The 17816-nt window shown below is 40.7% G+C and overlaps 1 protein-coding gene across 4 annotated transcripts in view; it reads left to right on the forward strand.

The window, feature by feature from the left end:
- Positions 1 to 17816, forward strand: part of XPR1 (xenotropic and polytropic retrovirus receptor 1) — a 108621-nt gene that overhangs the window by 8243 nt on the left and 82562 nt on the right. The window lies entirely within an intron of this gene.

Raw genomic sequence — 17816 nt, forward strand, 5'->3', positions numbered from 1 at the left:
CTGCGCAGAATTTCTCAATAGAGCCCTTTACTTTATCTTTCTTCTTCCTTTCATGGTCTTTGAAGTACTGAATAGTTTTTGCCTTTCTGTTCCTTCGCTCCCTACTTTCTTGCCCTTCTTGTGGATTTCAAACTGTTTTTTAACCTCCTTACCTTTATTATTTTCACTTTGATTGCAGTGCAATGTTAATTTCACTAACCTCTTTAAATGCTGCTCTGGGCTTCTTTCTTGCATGTTTATAGAACAGAAGAACAACTGCTGCTTCTAGTAGTGTAGTCAGTTGGTTAACATGAATTATTCTAGTCACTATTAATGTTATCTTATTAACTACTTTGTTTTGATTAAAATTGGGAAATGGGGTATGACATAGTTAAAATAATGTGGAATATTATTTTTTGAATTTAACTCTACCTCCTCTTTGATAAGAATTTTAAAACAAAAACTGCAATAGTTAATAGACTAAGTGTGTGTGTGTGTGTGTGAGATAGGGCAATCTCTCCTTATACTCTTCAGAAGCACAATCTAAGCTGAAAACTTCATTGAAGCAATGCTCAGATAGGTATAGTTCTTTAGGTTTAACCTGACTCTTGCTCACTTGACTTAGCCTGCTAATTTTGTTAAATCAATCACCCTTTAACGTTCAGGTCCTAGAACTAGGTTTCTAAAGGTTATAGTCCTAGCATCATCTAAAATATATGGGTTGTCTTTGGAAAACTGAGGAAAACTTTGCAGCAATATGCTGGCAAAAGAGGAAAATCTTGCTTTATTTTTTTTTGAGTGGTAAAATTGGTTAAAATCCACCCAGAAATCCTCCTTCCTAGCAGCACAAAAACAGTTTTCTAGCTAAGAGCTAGTTTTGTAAAGTGTTTTGTAAAGCCCAAACTGACTATCTTTATTAACTCTTAAAGACAAGTTAATAATTTTGTTGAAAATCCAGCATTAGTTTTATGGAAGACTGAAGCATTTACAAGACTTTTTTCTGTCTTCTGTCAATCAGTTCATTACTGACAATGGGATCATATGGTGTCTGTTCCAATAAAATTTTGTAGTCTAATGTCTGACTATGACTTACTAGGTTTTGCTTACGATATGTAGAATTTCAAGGTGGGCTTGGAGTTGCTAGCCGTAAAACTCCAAAGTGTTATAATTCAGCATTTTGCTTTCCTTTTTTCAATGCCTGTGGTATACTGATGTTCTGTAACGTGCTGTGATGTTCGTAAATATTTGGCAAAGGAAGAGAAAGTGAAAAGGGTACAATATTATATTTATGCTCTTTAAATGCTAAAAGAATTTTAACTTGTGCTTCTGCCTCCTTTGATGCTTTCAAAACCTCAACAAAAGGAAAGTAATGACTTACGACACTTTTCATAAGTAGAACAATGTTCTGTTCATTTTTTTGGGATAGGGTCTCTACCTCTGTACTGTAGAGAATGAAGTAATCCAAACTGTTTTGAACCACTCATTTAACTCTGTCTTGCCTGACCTCCCTTTAAGTAGAGAGCAGCTGTGCTAATTCTTTCACCTTTTGTTCGTTAAGTGAATGTATGTGTGTGGCAACTGGATTTTTTAAAGTTTGTTTTCAGTGTGTTCTTTTTCTCTCTGCTTAGAGACTATTGTCCTTTTTTAGTCTCTGGGTTTGTCTCTGAAAATTGTGTGTGGCTCATGATGGGGCTGGGCTATTTGGGCTAGAGTGACTGAGTCGTTTGTACGGGCAGGGCTGAGCCAGTGGATTCTTCTGCCATTGCCCATAAGAGAACAGGGGTGACAGAGGAAGGCAGATGTCTTTCCGTGAGCTGCAGCTTTAGGAAAGGCTTGTACTGGAAATGGATCAAGACCAGGTATTTCTCCATCCCTGTTGCTTACTTCCTTCTCCTTTAAGCCCTTCTGCCTTGGTTTATAGGAGCCTTAGGCCAGGATTAGTGTGTGACTCCATACAAACTGTGCCCAAAACACTGCTCTGGTCCCTATCAGAGGAGATGGAGCAAGTACCTTGAACTTTGGGGGGGCGTGTTGGTAGCTGTTGTCAGGAGCTGGCTGTTGGCCTATATCTTTTCAGTTTAGTATGGATTTTGCAATGGATATTACTGTGTTATTTTGAGCTTAGCACAGAAACTACAGGAGAGTACTACTGAAACCCGGCTTCCCAGTATGAGTGTAATGTAATCTCATTTTAGACTGGTCTAACTAAAGTCCATTTTCTAGTTGATCACAGACATACTGTAGATATGCACGATTGGTGCTGATTTACCTTACATGCATTGTAAAGCTAATCTTCATTTAATACGTTGGACTGTGAAGAAAAGGGAGTTCTGTATACCAAAGCTGAGGCTATTCTTAGTTCTTACTCTGCTCGGCTGGATGTGTAATTCAGGATTTGGGAATGAATTTCTTAGATTTCTGCTGCTGGATGCTCACTACATCAGTCAATAAAATTTGTATACATACAGAAATGCTTTGTATTGCATAGTGGTATGCTGGAAGCATTTTTGAAACTCTTTAAAACAAAAAAAGTACGCTACCCAACCCAAGGCACGTTGTAGGTAATAGGTGAACCATCCATCATCAATAGCTTTCATTGGGTTTGTATTTAGGAATCTCCTGTTTGTGGTTGGGACATGGGTAAACAAAGCTAACTTCTGAATGATTCTTAAGCTCTGCAACTGATGGTCCTGGTGCTACTTTAGTGGGCAAAGTGTTGCTGGTAAGAGGATCTTGGCTCTAAATTGTGCAATTTTTACTATGCTCATTATCTTGTTATACGGTGACTCTTCTCATTGTGCTACATTGAATCATACCTATGTCTATCTGCTTTTTCCTATTTTCAGGTAATAAACAGAGAGTTAACCAAAAACCCTGTAGATGTGAATAAGCAAAACCTGACAAGGCTGTATGATAGGAGGAGATTGTTTAGAGCTGTCCCCTGATGCTATTGCAAGGTGCTGTGCCTCCCTGTCTTTCATAAGTGTTATACCAGACCATATGCATGTCTTTTTTGGCAGTTGCTGGCTGTACACAGAGATTTCTTTAATCTGTTCAAAGGTACACCTTTTTCTCCTGTCTTTCTACTTTGTACTGGCAGTTTTCTGTATGCCAGTGTGATTCCTCCAGATGCTTATCATCTTTTTACAAGGCTTTCCCCTGATGAAACTGTCACCATTCTTTCACCTGAGCAACATCTGTACAAAATTAGTGTTTACTCTGTTAATTCAATCTCATACACATCACTGGAAAAAGTATCAAATGATGCTTGGTTCCCAGCTGTATGATGGGACTTGCTTGACTTTCAGGAGAATTCTTTGATGCGTGTTTGCTTTGTTAGCTGTTTGTTACGTGCTGCTTATTGTTACTGGAGCAATCTGGATGCATAGAAGCTGAGAATAACATCATGGCAGCATCAGAGTCCTCGCCGCATGGCAGGAAGGCCTGCATGCAAGCATGCCCGGTCAGTGTGAGCAAGCACCCTTCCTCGGCCCTGAGCTACCTTTAGGAAGAGTCTGTGACAATTTAGAGGTGAAAACCTAGCGTAGCTCTTGTTTTCTCTGAGGCAGAATGTGCAGTATTACAAAACCATGAAATACTGACCTCACCGTGAGCATGTTGATTTTTTTTTTTTTTTGCATTCCTTGTTCCTCCCACTGCTTCCTGTCCCACTTGTCACCTAAGTAAAACAGGTTACTGGACCACTGTTTCTTTGGAGCCCTCACGATTATTCCACTTGGTGAGCAGATGTGTCGGCATCTCCCCAAGCTCCTTACAATGCGGCTCTTCTCAGCTGCAGAGGAGATGAAAGTGTGGCTGTAAATTATTCATTCTGATTATCTGCTTGAATGGACAGGGTCCACTCTAAATATTATTTCCTAGAATATTTGTCTTTCAGATATTGAAATTTAACCTCCCTTTAATACTTGTGTAAACAAACATTGTTGTAATATCAAATGGCAGAAGAGCATTTTCTTGTATCCTCTTATTATGGAGATTACTCATTCCGCTTAACCCCAATCCTGAATTCCAGTGACACCGTTTGAATGAGGATCACTGCTGGTTGAAGGGCTGTATGGGGCTGGAATGGTGTAACAGCGCTGCAGTGGGGAGTACAGGTGCTTTAAGATAGAATTTAAATCCAAAAGTAATAGGTGACGTTAAAATAACACTTGATTTGTAGGGGAAAAGCTTTAGTGGTAATGGAGATCCTCTGCTGGTATTTGCAATCTGTATGGACACCTATTTACTGGCACAAGGTTAGAAAAGCAAGAGGTGCAAGTTTGGGACATCCTGAGAGTGCCAGCACTGGCAGCGTGTCCTCATGTCCTTTGTGGTTACACCAATGCACTTACCACGTTAACTGATAGCTACAAATCTTTAGTTTGGATTTATTTCTGTTACTAAATAAATAAAATAGTATTCTTTAGGGTGATAAGTAATCTTAATGAATAAGCAGGGTGTGGGAAATCACATTCTTTTTTTTCCAAAGGAAGTTACGAGGCTGACAATTTTTGTTTGTTATATGCAGACATGCTTTGTAGGCTTGATCAAAGGTTTGTGATTTGTCTGTATGTATACAGATGTCTTCTTTTTATTTCAAAGTAAACATTTATTTCCAATTGCATAAGCTTACTTTGTAGTGGGTTGGGGTTTTGTTTACATGGGAATGCTTAGGCTTAAGAGAGTCTTCAACAGAACTGCTTCACACCAACTACCGTGAAGCAGCCAGAAGCAGATTAATGCCTTGTCTTTATTTCTCTGTGCTGTTGCACATCCATAAAGAACATGGGGATCGATGTCCTTCTGGAGGACACATGTGACTGAAAGTTGGTGTCCTACACTCTTGATGCTGCTCCTCCATTTTGTGCAGAGTGTAATTCAGTTGAGAGGCCTCTGCATTTATAACTAATGTGTAAACTAAAAAAAAAAAAAATTAAAAAAATCCCATGACAGTCCTCTTTTCAGTTGGAGACCTGATGCCAGGTATTGGACTAGCTATAGTAAAATAGGTTATTGGGCTTGTTGAAAACATTAACTTCCAGAGTATGCAAACGGTGGACAGGAGGAGAAGCTGGCTGCTTACCAGCGTTTAGAGGAGGAGGTGATGTCTGGTTTCTCTTACCCTAGGGCAATAAAATTTGGAAGGTAAACAGCGCATATGGTCGGAGAAGGGTGCAGAGTAGTGCGAGAGAACAGCTGTGTGGCCACCAAAATATTGGAGCACAGGTGCCTATATGAAAATTACTGCAGTATACCTTGTCATTTTTGCTGTCAAAAGCGGTACAGTGTTCACAGCAAGTCAGCATTGAGACCGACCGCGGTGCTTGCTTTGGACCAACACATGCCCCTTTCTGTTCATTCAGAGTAATGCAGAGTAAACAGCCTGTGCTGTTGATGTAGTGACTTCCTCAGAGGTATTGAGGACCCGAATTCTGCTTAACCATTAACTAATGTACGTGGGTGTGGACTGAAGGTCAGGTAAGGTACAGAGCTGGAATGATTGAGAGTAACTTGTTCATAGTGCAGACAGCGCTGGTCAATATAAGTTTTGATTTTATTACTGTCGCATAGACCACAAGTTCTCAAGTTGTAGCATTGGGGTATGTTCAGATCTGCCTTGGTGCTGCTGCTGACCATAGGGACTAGTGCTCAGGGTCCGGGACTGTGTGCAGGTGTTGGTTCCTGTGGGCTGCAAATTGGTTTGTATTTTTGTACCTGGCTGTGAACCCTTTCAGTTGTTAGAAACCACTTGCTCCCGAAAGTCCATGGGAGAGTACCCCTGGTCCTTTCTGGGGTGGTGTGGGACCATGCAGGGTAGCAAAGAAGGTTGTGGTGGGACATGGGTTAGCAGGATTGTGTAGATTACTGTTTCTTTCTGAAGGAAGCTTGTGGCTGCAGTTGGTGGAAACACTGGACTTCCTAACACTTTCCATTTGCCCCATGGCCAGCTCCTGGGCTGATACGCTGCTTCATCTGTGTGCAGAAGCCAGGAAGCTTGTGTTGTTGCTGAGCAAGCCTTTTTTTCCTTTTCCTCTGTCTTTCTGATACGTTCTGGGTAGCTTCCTCAGCAGCTCAAAGAGGTTCGAGGCATTCACGTTGGGTGAAGAACTAAGTGTACCAAAGCCCTAAGAGTACCAAACAGTATAGGTTCAAGGCTGCTTCTGGGATTAAGGACAGGCAGTTAATTGTTTTGTAATTTTGTTTGGTACACTTTTTTTTTTTTCCTTTACTTAAACATCCTTTGGTACTGAGTACTAACATCCATTAAACCTGAGATAATCAAAGAGCTGCATGCAGCTCAGGAGGTAACAGTGAAAGCTGGACCTGGTATCGAAGGCTGGCCCATATGAAAGAGCTGCACCTAGAGGCAGGTTTCTTTTGTGAGTCTGCAAACTGCTTATCAGTCCAGCTGCAGAAGGGCTGTAGATGATTCCTTGATGATGTACGTAGGATAACAGCAACATCAGAAATGCTCAACTGTCCCTTTTTTTTATTTTTCTTTTTTCTTCCTGCATTTGCTTTCCAGTAATTTAAAAATGCCAATCTGTTACCTTTTTAGTGGTTAGAGGAATTAGCAATGCTCGTAATTGAACTGGTATGTGCTGGATTTCATGTTAGCGGTCAAAACTTGAGGGTTGGAAAGTAGAAAAAGATTCCTAAAGCTGGAAGATTGACAGGCAGCCGTGCCTTCAATGAAGCACTCCTGAGACAACAGCGAAACATCAAACAGCATTTTGGCTGTAGACATAAAGAAGCATCGCACATGTTTATACAAGAGGACAATATTTATTGCGCTGTTTCAAAAAAAGACTGCACTAGACATCTTAACAGCAAGATTTAGTGTGCAGGTAGGAGGCAGCCTCTGGGTTTCTAGACATTCCTTTGGCGCTCTATTTGCAATAGGTGACTTGAATTATTAGACAATTAAGATTTTGGATGAGACTGTAGCTACTTGGTGAATAATGCAATATGAATTAAAGTTGATTGGTTTCTCTGTCTTTAAAAATGCATGCTGTGGGCAAGGGAATGAGCAGAATGTCCCTGGAAGGAAAACTCATTCTTCTACATCGGAGCTGCTTGTAAGGTGCCTTAGAAAAATGGCCAACCCACCAATACCCCATGGAGTCCTGATGTCTCTGCGGGATGCAGTGGAGGAACAAAGGCTGTCCCTGGGCACCTTCCTGCTAGACTGTCCTTTCAGTTGTGTTACCTTAATCTGCTGTAAGGCCACACTATGCAGTGGCTATCGCAATGATTCTCAGAACATGAGAAAGTCTGTCTCTTTGATTAAGTAGTTTTAAAAATAACAAGGATGTGGTGAAAAGCCAACCGACTCCTGGTCATGTTTCTTTTTCCTGACTCCTGAAATAAAAACGAAGGCTAGTTGCTTATTTCATCTGTTTTGTTTACAGTGTATCTGTAGCCTTGCAGCTTGACCCCTTTTTAGCAAAAGCAGATAATGAATTCATTTTAAAAAGTAATTGTGCTTTTTGTAAATACATAATCTTTACCTTTATTACAGTGTAAAACTACAAAATTACAGCATCTTAGTTTTGCAAAGCCACAGTTCAAAAAAATTGAGTTAGAAAAATGATTCCATTTATTATATGGCCATTTAGTTAATACATTTATTTTAAATTGTTTTATACTACTTCTGTAGAGTATGGTAACCCTTTTCCCCTGAAGTAGTATAACCTAGAAGTAAATATCTGATCCTATGGTTTTGTTCCCCCCTGAACTGAGAATGGGTGTAGCTTCAAGAAAACTGCAGAGAGTTATAAGGAGTCTTTTACTAACGTGTAGTATGGCTAGAATACCTAAAGCTCCTTAGTTGTAAGGCAGCAGCACTGTGAGCTAGAGTTGTGTACATTCAGCTAAAAATCACAGAGAAAACTGCATAAAAATACACAAACCTTCTTTTTTTTAAAGTAGTTGCTCTACTCAGGAAGGTGGCTGGCATTGCAGTGGGCACAGTGTGCCACTGGGCTAGTGCAAAGCCCACGGGGGGGGCACACCCCAGCCTGCCCATTTGCGGGCACTGGCTCTGCCCTTGTGCACTCCGCAGCTCAACTTCCCCTCTGCAGAGGGGGAAGCCTTGTTTATCTCCTAGGAGATGGAAAACCAATTTCTACTTCCTGATGAGAAGCTGACAGGCTATTTGACTTACCAAGAGAGGCAGGCAGTGTGATTGGGAAGAGGGAAATTGCATGCCATAACATACCAATATAAATGCAATTTATTTTGCATGTGCTATATAGCTCCAGGCACGCATTTTGGGGTGTGTGAGAATTCTTTGCATGATGAAATGTGAGCTCTAAATGGCAAAAAGAGGCAAATTTGGCATCCAGACTGTGTTTATAACCTTGGTTTTATTTTTACTGTAATTGCTTAGCATGCTCTTATAAATGCTCCTAATATATTTGTGGGGCAAAGTGCAGAGAAGCTGAAAAGATCAGCACGAGCGAGCTGTTAACTGGGGGTCTATCTTGTCCCAAAGCTGCAGACTTCTTCTGACATGTGGCCGAGGCTGCTTGCTATTCTGGTACCACATTCGCTAGTCGCTCCTGTCCCCCCCAGCTCTCCAGGAGGACACCTCTGATGAGCTCCTCGCTTCTGTTGAGGCCAAGCAGTTAGTACCAACTGGCCTATCTAGTTGTCCATCCCGTAATGTTTCAGCTGTCGGGGAAAAATGGGCATCATTGGTCTAACCCCCCATTCTTTATTCTCTTTGTTTCCTATTCTAGCTGATTGATCATTTATATGTTTGTTGTGAGTGTCTGTATATTTTTAATGCTGTGTGTCAGGGCAGTTAAAGTGTGGTTGCTGATCTGTGAACCCAGGTATGTTTTCTAACGGCAGCTCCCTTCTAAGCATAGTTGTAGGAATGAGTCACATTTAATGCGGTAAAATGGGGTAATAACGAGCAGGATTAGCTGATGTACCTATGAGGTAAATTCTATAAATAGGTTAAAGGAATTTTGTTTGTATTCCAGTGTTTTTGGTATGACTTTGTCTTGCCTAGTCAGAAGTAGCAATTAGAAAGCAAAGAAAGAAATAATCTGAGCGCCTGATACGGCATTCCATGTTACCGCATAGTCTTCTGTATACGGCAAATGGTCTTTGAGCTCTGCAGCAGCCCAAGGCAAAGGTTCAGTTTCTCCTATGCCCAGCCACAGGAGGAATACACTTCTCCATTAGAAGCCTTGGGTCAAGGCTTGGTTCTGCTCGGACCTTGGTGAACACAGCTGCAGGAAAACATTTCTGGGAAGTTTTGTGTCCTTTTGAAGCCTTTCAGAGATTACAGCTCACTGTAATCTCGAGACGAGGGCTTCCCAGAGAGGGCAAAGGAAAAATTGAAATACCTTTCACTCATCTGTGGTTGAACTGGACTAATATCAGTGCTCACAAGTGGTAATTGCGTATATAGAGGCTGCATTTGTGGGTTTCAGGTGCTGTAGGTGATGTTTTTAACACACGACATTTCATTTGTAGTGTAGATTTAATTAGTAGGAAGTTGATAAGACTTGTTTATTAGAACTTCATGGTAAGTCGGTAAAATATGGATTGTGAATTAAATTTTGAGCAGTTGGAGGCAGAGAGATTAGAGACAGAATGCCGAGCTTGTAGAGTTTGCCACACTTCAGCCCCATCTGCTGTGATGATCCTGGCTGTAAGGTGACTGCTGTTTCTGGTGAGCGCTTCAGATCCTGCAAAAATACCCCGTATCGGGTGTGAGTTTTAGCAATACATCAGCAATGGGGAGTCTGCCGCAGCTTCAATGCTGTTCCCTTCAGCAGATGTCTGCTTTGTGGTGAAGCCTCAGAAAATGAAGGACCAAGAAGGTGAACAGGTTCATCTGTCCACATGCAGCCTGCCAGGAGCTGGGTCGGGGCTCAGCCACCGGCTCTCGGAGGGGCTGCAGTGCTGAGCGGAGCTTGCCAGGCTGATTTTGGCTCCTGGCTCGTGTTTCTGTGTACATGTGGACGCTGTTCTTCCCCAGCTGGCATCTTTGGCTCTGGTGTTAGCTGCACCCATGTCTTCTTACAGTGGAGGGTTAGTTTGCTACTGTCGGTGTTAAATAGGACTTTGAGCTTGAGTCTCAAAGGCTCTAAAGGTACTGACAAAGGAGCTTTCAAATCTGCCCCTCCAGTTTTAGAAATCTGAATGCAGCTCAGCTAGAATTTATCTGTACCAATTTCCCTTTCAGTTTCTTCTGCTTTCAGCCAGCTTCTACAGATTCAATTCCGGCTTTTGTTCTCAGCTGACTGAGCGGGGTTGATGTGGCCGCATGCTAATGCAGCGTTCTAGATGGAGCAGATGTGCACCCGCTCGCTTTCTGGCTGAGGAGGAATTCAGCGTTGGAAGGTGCGTGATCTGGGCTTGGACTTGCCTAAGCACAAATCAGAGTAATGAATTAGTCATCAGACACGGAATTCTTTCCCCTGGGGAGACAGAGAGGGAGGCTGGTACAGCCTAGCTGTCAGTCAGGAATTGCTGATGCAGGAGCTCTCTCCAGCTGAGAAGGTTTCCCCCACCCCTGCTATTATAGTAAGGCTAGGTTGATGGATCCTTTAGTTTGGTATTTTGGCAGTAACATGAGTCCGTTATAGCATGGGCTTAAAGGCTTTGGTCTCTTTATCTAACTTACATAAAAATGATAACTGGCTATTTTGAAACCAAAGGCCATAGACCTTAATTGTGGCAACTCTGCAGTCTCCTACATGTGAGCAAATTTTACGGAATCCTATTTATATGGTAAGCAGGGTATGCCAGAGGGGTTTGACATCCTCCATTCATTTTGGGAGTGATTTCATGGTTATTGAGGTATATGGGTGGTAATGGGGTGAGTTTGGGAAGAGATGTTTCCGCTCTATCACAGTCTTACCACCTTGCCTGCAACTCTCGTTTTGTTTTTTTCCTCTTTCGTTAGTGTTCAACTGTAGCATGTGGCCGGTCTCCTGTATGATAGTTCTGGATGTTTGGAAGCTTTACCTATCAAATAAGTAAGAACAACTATGGCATAGTGTGCTCTTTCGTGCATAACTAGATCAACGTCTGTTTGAGTTTTTCACTTACATGCACCATTTTACTCTTTGGAGTGGGTAAAAAAGGCTAGTGTCATTATTCTTTTCCTGCCTTATGAATTTCCCCATCATAACTTCCACCTATGCTGATGGTTTTCAGAGTTGCTGTTATGGCTCCTGGCCAGCCCGTCAATTTTTCTGTTACCTTTGCTGGGCAAACACCCATGTGCAGGAGCAGATAAATGAGTGATTGTCTGCTGTAGCAAGGGGAAGTGGCACAAGAACCTCAAGATTATGGTTTTACTGTGGGCTTTTGAATTATCCTCCTCCTCTTCCCCCCCCCAAATACTGAATAACAATGTAAAGCCTTCCAAATACTAGCTTCCAGTTTGCCTTAACTTTCTGGCACCCAAAGGGCTTACTTTTTATTAACTCCTATACTGAATTGTGCTGGAAGTGCAAAATTATAATATTGCAGGGGAATTTGTTCTGAATATTGCAAGAAGCTGGGATTCACATGAAACTGCACTTTATACTTGCACTCTTTCCTCTGCAGTTACTTCAGCAACATCATGCTGGAGTTTGAAGATGGTCTTTTTGTCAAAGTGTAGTCTGAAGAATGGAAGTGTTCAGTTTCTGGTGCTGTAATGTTGCTTTATAGTTCCTTTATACCAATTACAGGAGATCCCACTTGATATATTCTAAATTAAAAAAAAAAAAGGAAGAAGTTTAGATGTAGTGTTAAATACCACAACTTCCTTGAGTTCTCTTGCAAATATCCATCAGACCTTGCAGTCTTCACGTGGTTCTGCTGTTGTCAGATTTTTAAAAAGAGGAAGTAACCCCCAAACCTCTCAGAGTGTTAACTGATGTCAGTACAGGTTTTCATCTTTTAGGAGCAGCTTGTAACTGTAACCCAAAGAGATGGTATTATTTAAATTAAATTTTTTTCAGATGACAATATTTGGCTCTAATGGAATAGAGAAAACTGCCACTGTGAGTTTTCTTCCCATTCTTATGTTTACTTTTTCCAACCCTTTAGCTAGACTAAACCAATATGTCTTGGATTGCTTGAGAACTGGCGTTTTGTCATTCTCTGTTTTTCAATTTTAAGTTTATTTACAGAAATTGGCAAAAATGAGGAAGTGCTGGAAGCACTATGCTTAGTTGCTTGAGTGTTGTTGTGTATGGTCAGAGTTGGCAACTTCTCTGTTTAAAGTGTTTGAGTCTTATTTGTGGGTTCAGATTTGCTTTTGGGTCATTGTTTGGTCATGCTGTTCTGTTTTTAGTCTTTCAAGACTTACACTGATGAGATTTTTTTAATACTAAGTTCTGCTTCTGATTTTTTTAGTTAGAATTCAGTTCTGCTGTGTCGGAAGTAGGTGCAGCTGCTTTGCGCTTGCAGCTTCTGGATTACGTAGCACTAATTCTTTCTGTTTTGCAGTTAATTTATCTAGATCCTTAGTTTTCCGTGTTGGAGCGTGAGAAGAGGTTATTTGAACTGAAAACAAAGCCTCAAATGGCTATTTGAAACCTAAACAAAGCAGGGAGCGAGTTTGCTCTTTTTTTTTTTTTTTTTTTTTTTTAATCCGGCGTCTCTCTTGTGCACCACGCTTGGTGGAATTACTTGTTGATGGAGAGGAAAGTTCAGAGTTGGGTTGCAAAGACGGCGGCTGCTCTGAGAAGAGGTGGAAGAGAGGAGGCAGCGCCCGCTCTCTGGTTGCACAGCCCTGCGGTGCGCTGCGTCTGCCCACCCACCTTAAACTTACCTTCTGTGCTTTCCTCCAGCACGTGGGAGAACAATTACCTCTTCCGATCCTGATAAAAAGCGGCCTATTTAATAAGCGTTCTGCACATGTTATTTGTTTACAAATATTCTTGATCTTTAATTCAGGAATCCAGCTCTGTTACTTGCTACTTGGTGCTCGCTTTCAGGCTGGGGAGCCTGCGAGAAGATGACTGACTGCAGAGTTGGACCGCGCCGCGCATCTGTCTGTTTAAAACAAGCAGTTTTGCAGCTGATCAAAGCGGGAGGATTATGCTGCTGCCGTGGAACTAAACTGGTGAGGAGAGATAAATGGCAGCTCTGAAGCAGGCCTACCTGAACTGACAGGCTCTTTGTTGTCAACAGGATAATGTGAATAATTTGTTTTTGGTGGTGTTCTTTTTTTTTTTTTTTTTTTTTTTAACAGAGGTGGTGTTCATCCTGTTGGAATATTTACTCTCTTACATTTCAAAGCCCAAGCAACTGGGTTACTTTTAATGGAAAGCTGTATTACATATAGTTCCATATGCTGTGCAAAGTTTATCTTCGCCTGGTTGTGAGAAATATAGAGCATCCTCTGTGGATGTGGGTTTTCAGAACACTTTTCTTTATAAGAAAAGAGGGATTCCGTTTTGCACACATATATTAATAATCTGATTCTATAATCTTGCATGGAGACTCTTATATTTGTCTTATTAAGCAGTATATTTATCCCAGAAATGGAGACGTATGTGAAACTAGCAACATGTTACGGATCACCATTGCCCTTTGTGCTATAGGTAGGCAGTCAGGTTATGTCTTTTCTCCCCATACATTTCTGGTTTTATAATTCACCAGATATTCTCACCTAAATGGCATTTATTTAGGTAGCCATATTCAAAGGCAGTCTTTTTGCTTTCTCTCTAAAATACTGCTTTTTATTCATCCAAGGTGCATCTGTATGTATAGTATTTGTTACCAGCCAATATAATCTTCTTAATGTAAAAAGGAGTAGCTTTTAGAACAAATAAATTTTTTTTCACGTTCTGCACTTAAGCATTTTCATTTGTGGTTTTTTTACAACTAATCTATGGATATAAATTGAAAATTATTTGCAAAACCCTGATTTTCCTGGGTTGAATTGAAACTCATGCAAGTCTTGAAGTTTCTGTGACCTGTTAATAACAAAATAAATCAATGGGTAGCACAAACTTTGATCTAGTGATTTGGGAATTCAATCTGTTGAAAATGCTGGGTGTCCCCGTCCAGAAAAAGCCAGTTGAAGAACTAAACCAGCTGCTATTAGCTGTGGCCTCTTCTCTGTCAACAGTGAGCTTCTTGTCTCTTCTCTTTCATTGTTATTTTATTTCGAGTTAGAAAACCAGTAAAAAGCTGAAGACTTCCCTGTTAAATCAAGAGTAGGAATACGTCAACGTGCCAACTACAATCTGTTTCCAGTTACTGCTCCTGTCAAATTGGTTACATTCACAAAGTACAAGTAGCATTTGTGATACCGGATCATTTTTAAGGGCAGATTTTGTTTAATAGCTTTCTCTTGTAATTTTATTGTAGCTTTCTCCTTACTGCACAGCGAGGAATTTTATGCCTGAAATAGGAGTTGGTGTCAGATTCTTCAACAAGCTGATTTTAAGTCTGGGTGTATCTTGCTTTATAGACTACAATATTTCTTTTATATTTTTTTGTGTAGCTAATTTAGTGTCTGGTAACTGAAGACGCTTCCATATTCCATAAAACTTTAGTGCAAGCGTTTCAACTTGGGTTATGTGCAACTGCGGAGGAGTAGAAGAGGAAGAAGCAGAAAACTGTGGTTTGGTTTCTGGGCAAGGAGTGAGTTCCTGCAAGGGGAAAAACCAAGACTGAGGGTTTTGAGCTGTTTGACTCCTCGTGTTCATTAAATCTTGTAAAACTGCTGGAACTATGACTGTCTTATAGAGGAAAATAAGATAACATGAGTAAGCTCAGAGCCTTTACTGCTCTCCAGTACATTGTTTACATATGACATTGTTGTCTTTAGAATTGTTGAAGTGGTCTGCCGGATTACCTTAAACGTATCTTGACTTGCTTATCTCCTAAGCAAAAGTCTCGTATCTGGGAATAAGGTCCTGCCTTGCCTCTGAGGTTAAGTTGGCTAGTTTGGTTGATGGGCTGTTTCTCGTATCTTTTTTGCAGAATTTTATTGAAGTGTTGTTGAAAGTCTGTATACAGCTCTGTAATATTGAAAAAATGTAGGCTTTGATGTCTGCCTAATTAGGCAGTTATCATTCTTAGCTCATTGCCTGTAAGTGAAAGCTATCTAAAGGGTACATGGATGCTGGTGTGTATTCTACTTGAAACCATGAACAGTGTAGACCAAGGCTGTAGAAAATGGAATGTGATTTTTTTTTTTTTTTTGTGTCATGATTGAGAAGTACGAATAGATTTGCTGGTGGGTTCTGAGTGACTTGGAGGTTGCTCCTTCCTTTTTTTGCTTTATGATCATCTTCTGTGGCATCAGTTAATCCATTGGTGTTTTCTGTGTTCCTTGAGGTGCTCTCTCACAAGCTTTCCTCTTTGTGTTTTTTTCCCCCTGAAATTATCCTTTCAGTGTAGCAATTGAAATAATTTTGTTTGTGACCATCTTATGCTAGTCATCAGAATGACTGTTCCAGTTGTGAAGAGGACCTCTTAAATAATAGCCAGATCACACCTCATTCCATGGCCCACTGCTTTAGCTGGTTTTGGTGTCAAAATTTACTTATGGTGAGCTTCATTTTAAGTTTCCCAGGGCAGTTGGTGCTGGCGGAGACAAAGGACGTGATAGTCTGCTTATTAAAGGTAGCAAGAGGGAGCTTTGTGCTCCTGCCGCTTCGTCTTCTGCATCGCCTGTTGCCAGAGGTGCGAGGCCTCTAGGTTTTGCATCTCCTGCTCTGCTGTGGGTCTGATCGAATTTCAGACATTTTACTGTGAATTAGGATCTCAATTTTGCATATTTAACCTAAGGTGCTACTTCACATATATAAAGCATTTCGTTTTGGGGTGTGTGGGGTGTGTTGTTCATTTGATTTGGACTCTGCCGTGTAGCTTTCATCAGCAGCAGGACATTAAGAACTGTATCTTAATACAAGCTTGAGGATGGGAAAAAAAAATATCTTTCTGGCTTTTCCCTGTTTATGTATGAAAGTGTGTTGGAGCTTTCCCTGGTGATGCTGGTACTTCATTTGCATATCCTGGAAGTGATTTCTTATTATAAGTAAATTTATCCCATGGAAGAAACTTTAATCATCTAGATTTATTTTTTTTTTTTCATTACTTCCCCATACCCAGTTGGAATTTCATGAAATCTGGTAGAGGTTCCAAGACCCTTAAGGATTTACAATATTAAAATGATTCATTAGCAGTTCTAATTACGTGACTTCTAGGGCATGCCTGCGTGCTTCAGGGCAAATAGGTGTAGTGACAAATACATGGTACCTGGCCTAAATGAAGGCTTCTCCTTAAGTGTGTCTGGACAGCTGGTGTGACTGTTAAGAATTTTAGCCCCTGCAAAATGCAAAATATAGTGATTGATCAGATAATAATGGCTACTATACGTGGGTGTCTTTATTTAGTAGCTACTTATTTGAAGGGCTGAAAAACTTGCCACTGGACTTTCTCCCGAGGGTTAATGGAGGATTTGGTTTGTTGCTGTTCAGAGTGCTCCTTGCCCTTGTTAAAATCAATAGAGACAGTTTTTTAAGAAACTTCTTTTTTTTTTTTTTTTTTTTACAGCTACAAAGGCAAAAATCTTTTCTCTGTGAAGCAAACAGAAGTAAACAGATCTATATTTTCCTGTGATTGATGTGGGCTGATACGAGCTGCTTTTGAAATTGAAACTGCAGGTGGCTTCAGACATCTGTATTGCAGGTAGCTTCTCTGAGGTGGACTTGTAGATAAGGCTGTTGTGTAGGCCTCTTCCAATGTTTAATGTCAGAAAGCTGAGCTAAGATGTGTTAATTTTATTAATGTAAGTAAATTGGAGCAGTGATAAAAGGAGGTGGTAATTCATAGAAGTGTATTTTAGAGAGCAGTAGACTTGAGTCTTTCCATTTTAACTTCAATTCCTGTTCAGGAGGGGTAAAATGTCATTAGCTAAAACCAAGAATAACAAAAGTTTAATTACCTTACAGTAGAAGAGAAGCTCTTAATCTAACGAAAGCCATAACGTCAGGAGCAGAGAAACCAGCTTCTTGGGAGAAGTTGTATCTGATGGTTTGTCTTGTTGGTCATCATGCCAGAGTTAGGCTGTGGGACGCTATTTCCAAACAGTAGTGGAGTAAACTTCTGTTAGACTGGGGTCGTAGATGGCTTTCACCTGTGCTTTGTCACCAAATGCTGAAAGAAAGGCACATTGGAACTTTAAAGTTTGTTTAGATTTGCCAAAATAGAGTTTTAGTGTATGTTATTAATTTGTTTTAGTATCAAACGTCTTTTGAAAATGCTTGTTGGAAGGTTTCTTTGAGTCTGAGTGAGGAGGGAGAAGTTAAGTTGTTGATACATCTGTAAATGGAAAATAAACCTAAAAGTAGCTTTCTGTTACTCTGTCTGGAAGTGATCATTTGGAGTCTTTAATGGTACTACAGGGAGTAAGAGAACTGGTCCCATTGGATCTGCAAATAACATCTGAGGGCTAAACACTGCACCACCATCGCCCGATGCTAGTGGTTTGGGGTTTTTTGTTGCCTTTTTTCCCCTCTTGCCACCCTGGAATAGAGAAGTCCCCAGTGACATTTCTCGCAAATGCAGAGTTCTCTTAGGAAAAACGTGGCTGTTGGAGGCTGTAGGATTCTGGAGTGAGCCGTGTGTTGTTACGGTTTAGTAACCACAGGCTACTCGAAAGGAACAATACAGAGAGGTATGTAGAAGACAGCACACATTCTCCACTTCCAGGCAAGAACTGTTTTTTCTTGCATTTCCTTTAGCGAAACAATCAGGCTCGTTAAGATGATTAATTAATGCAGTTTTCTGCCATTAATCTTTCTGAACACCAATATATACATATATATATATATAGCATGCATTAGAATCCA

The sequence above is a fragment of the Numenius arquata genome, chromosome 8, assembly GCF_964106895.1.
Source record: "Numenius arquata chromosome 8, bNumArq3.hap1.1, whole genome shotgun sequence".
NCBI classification, from domain to species: Eukaryota; Metazoa; Chordata; class Aves; order Charadriiformes; family Scolopacidae; genus Numenius; species Numenius arquata.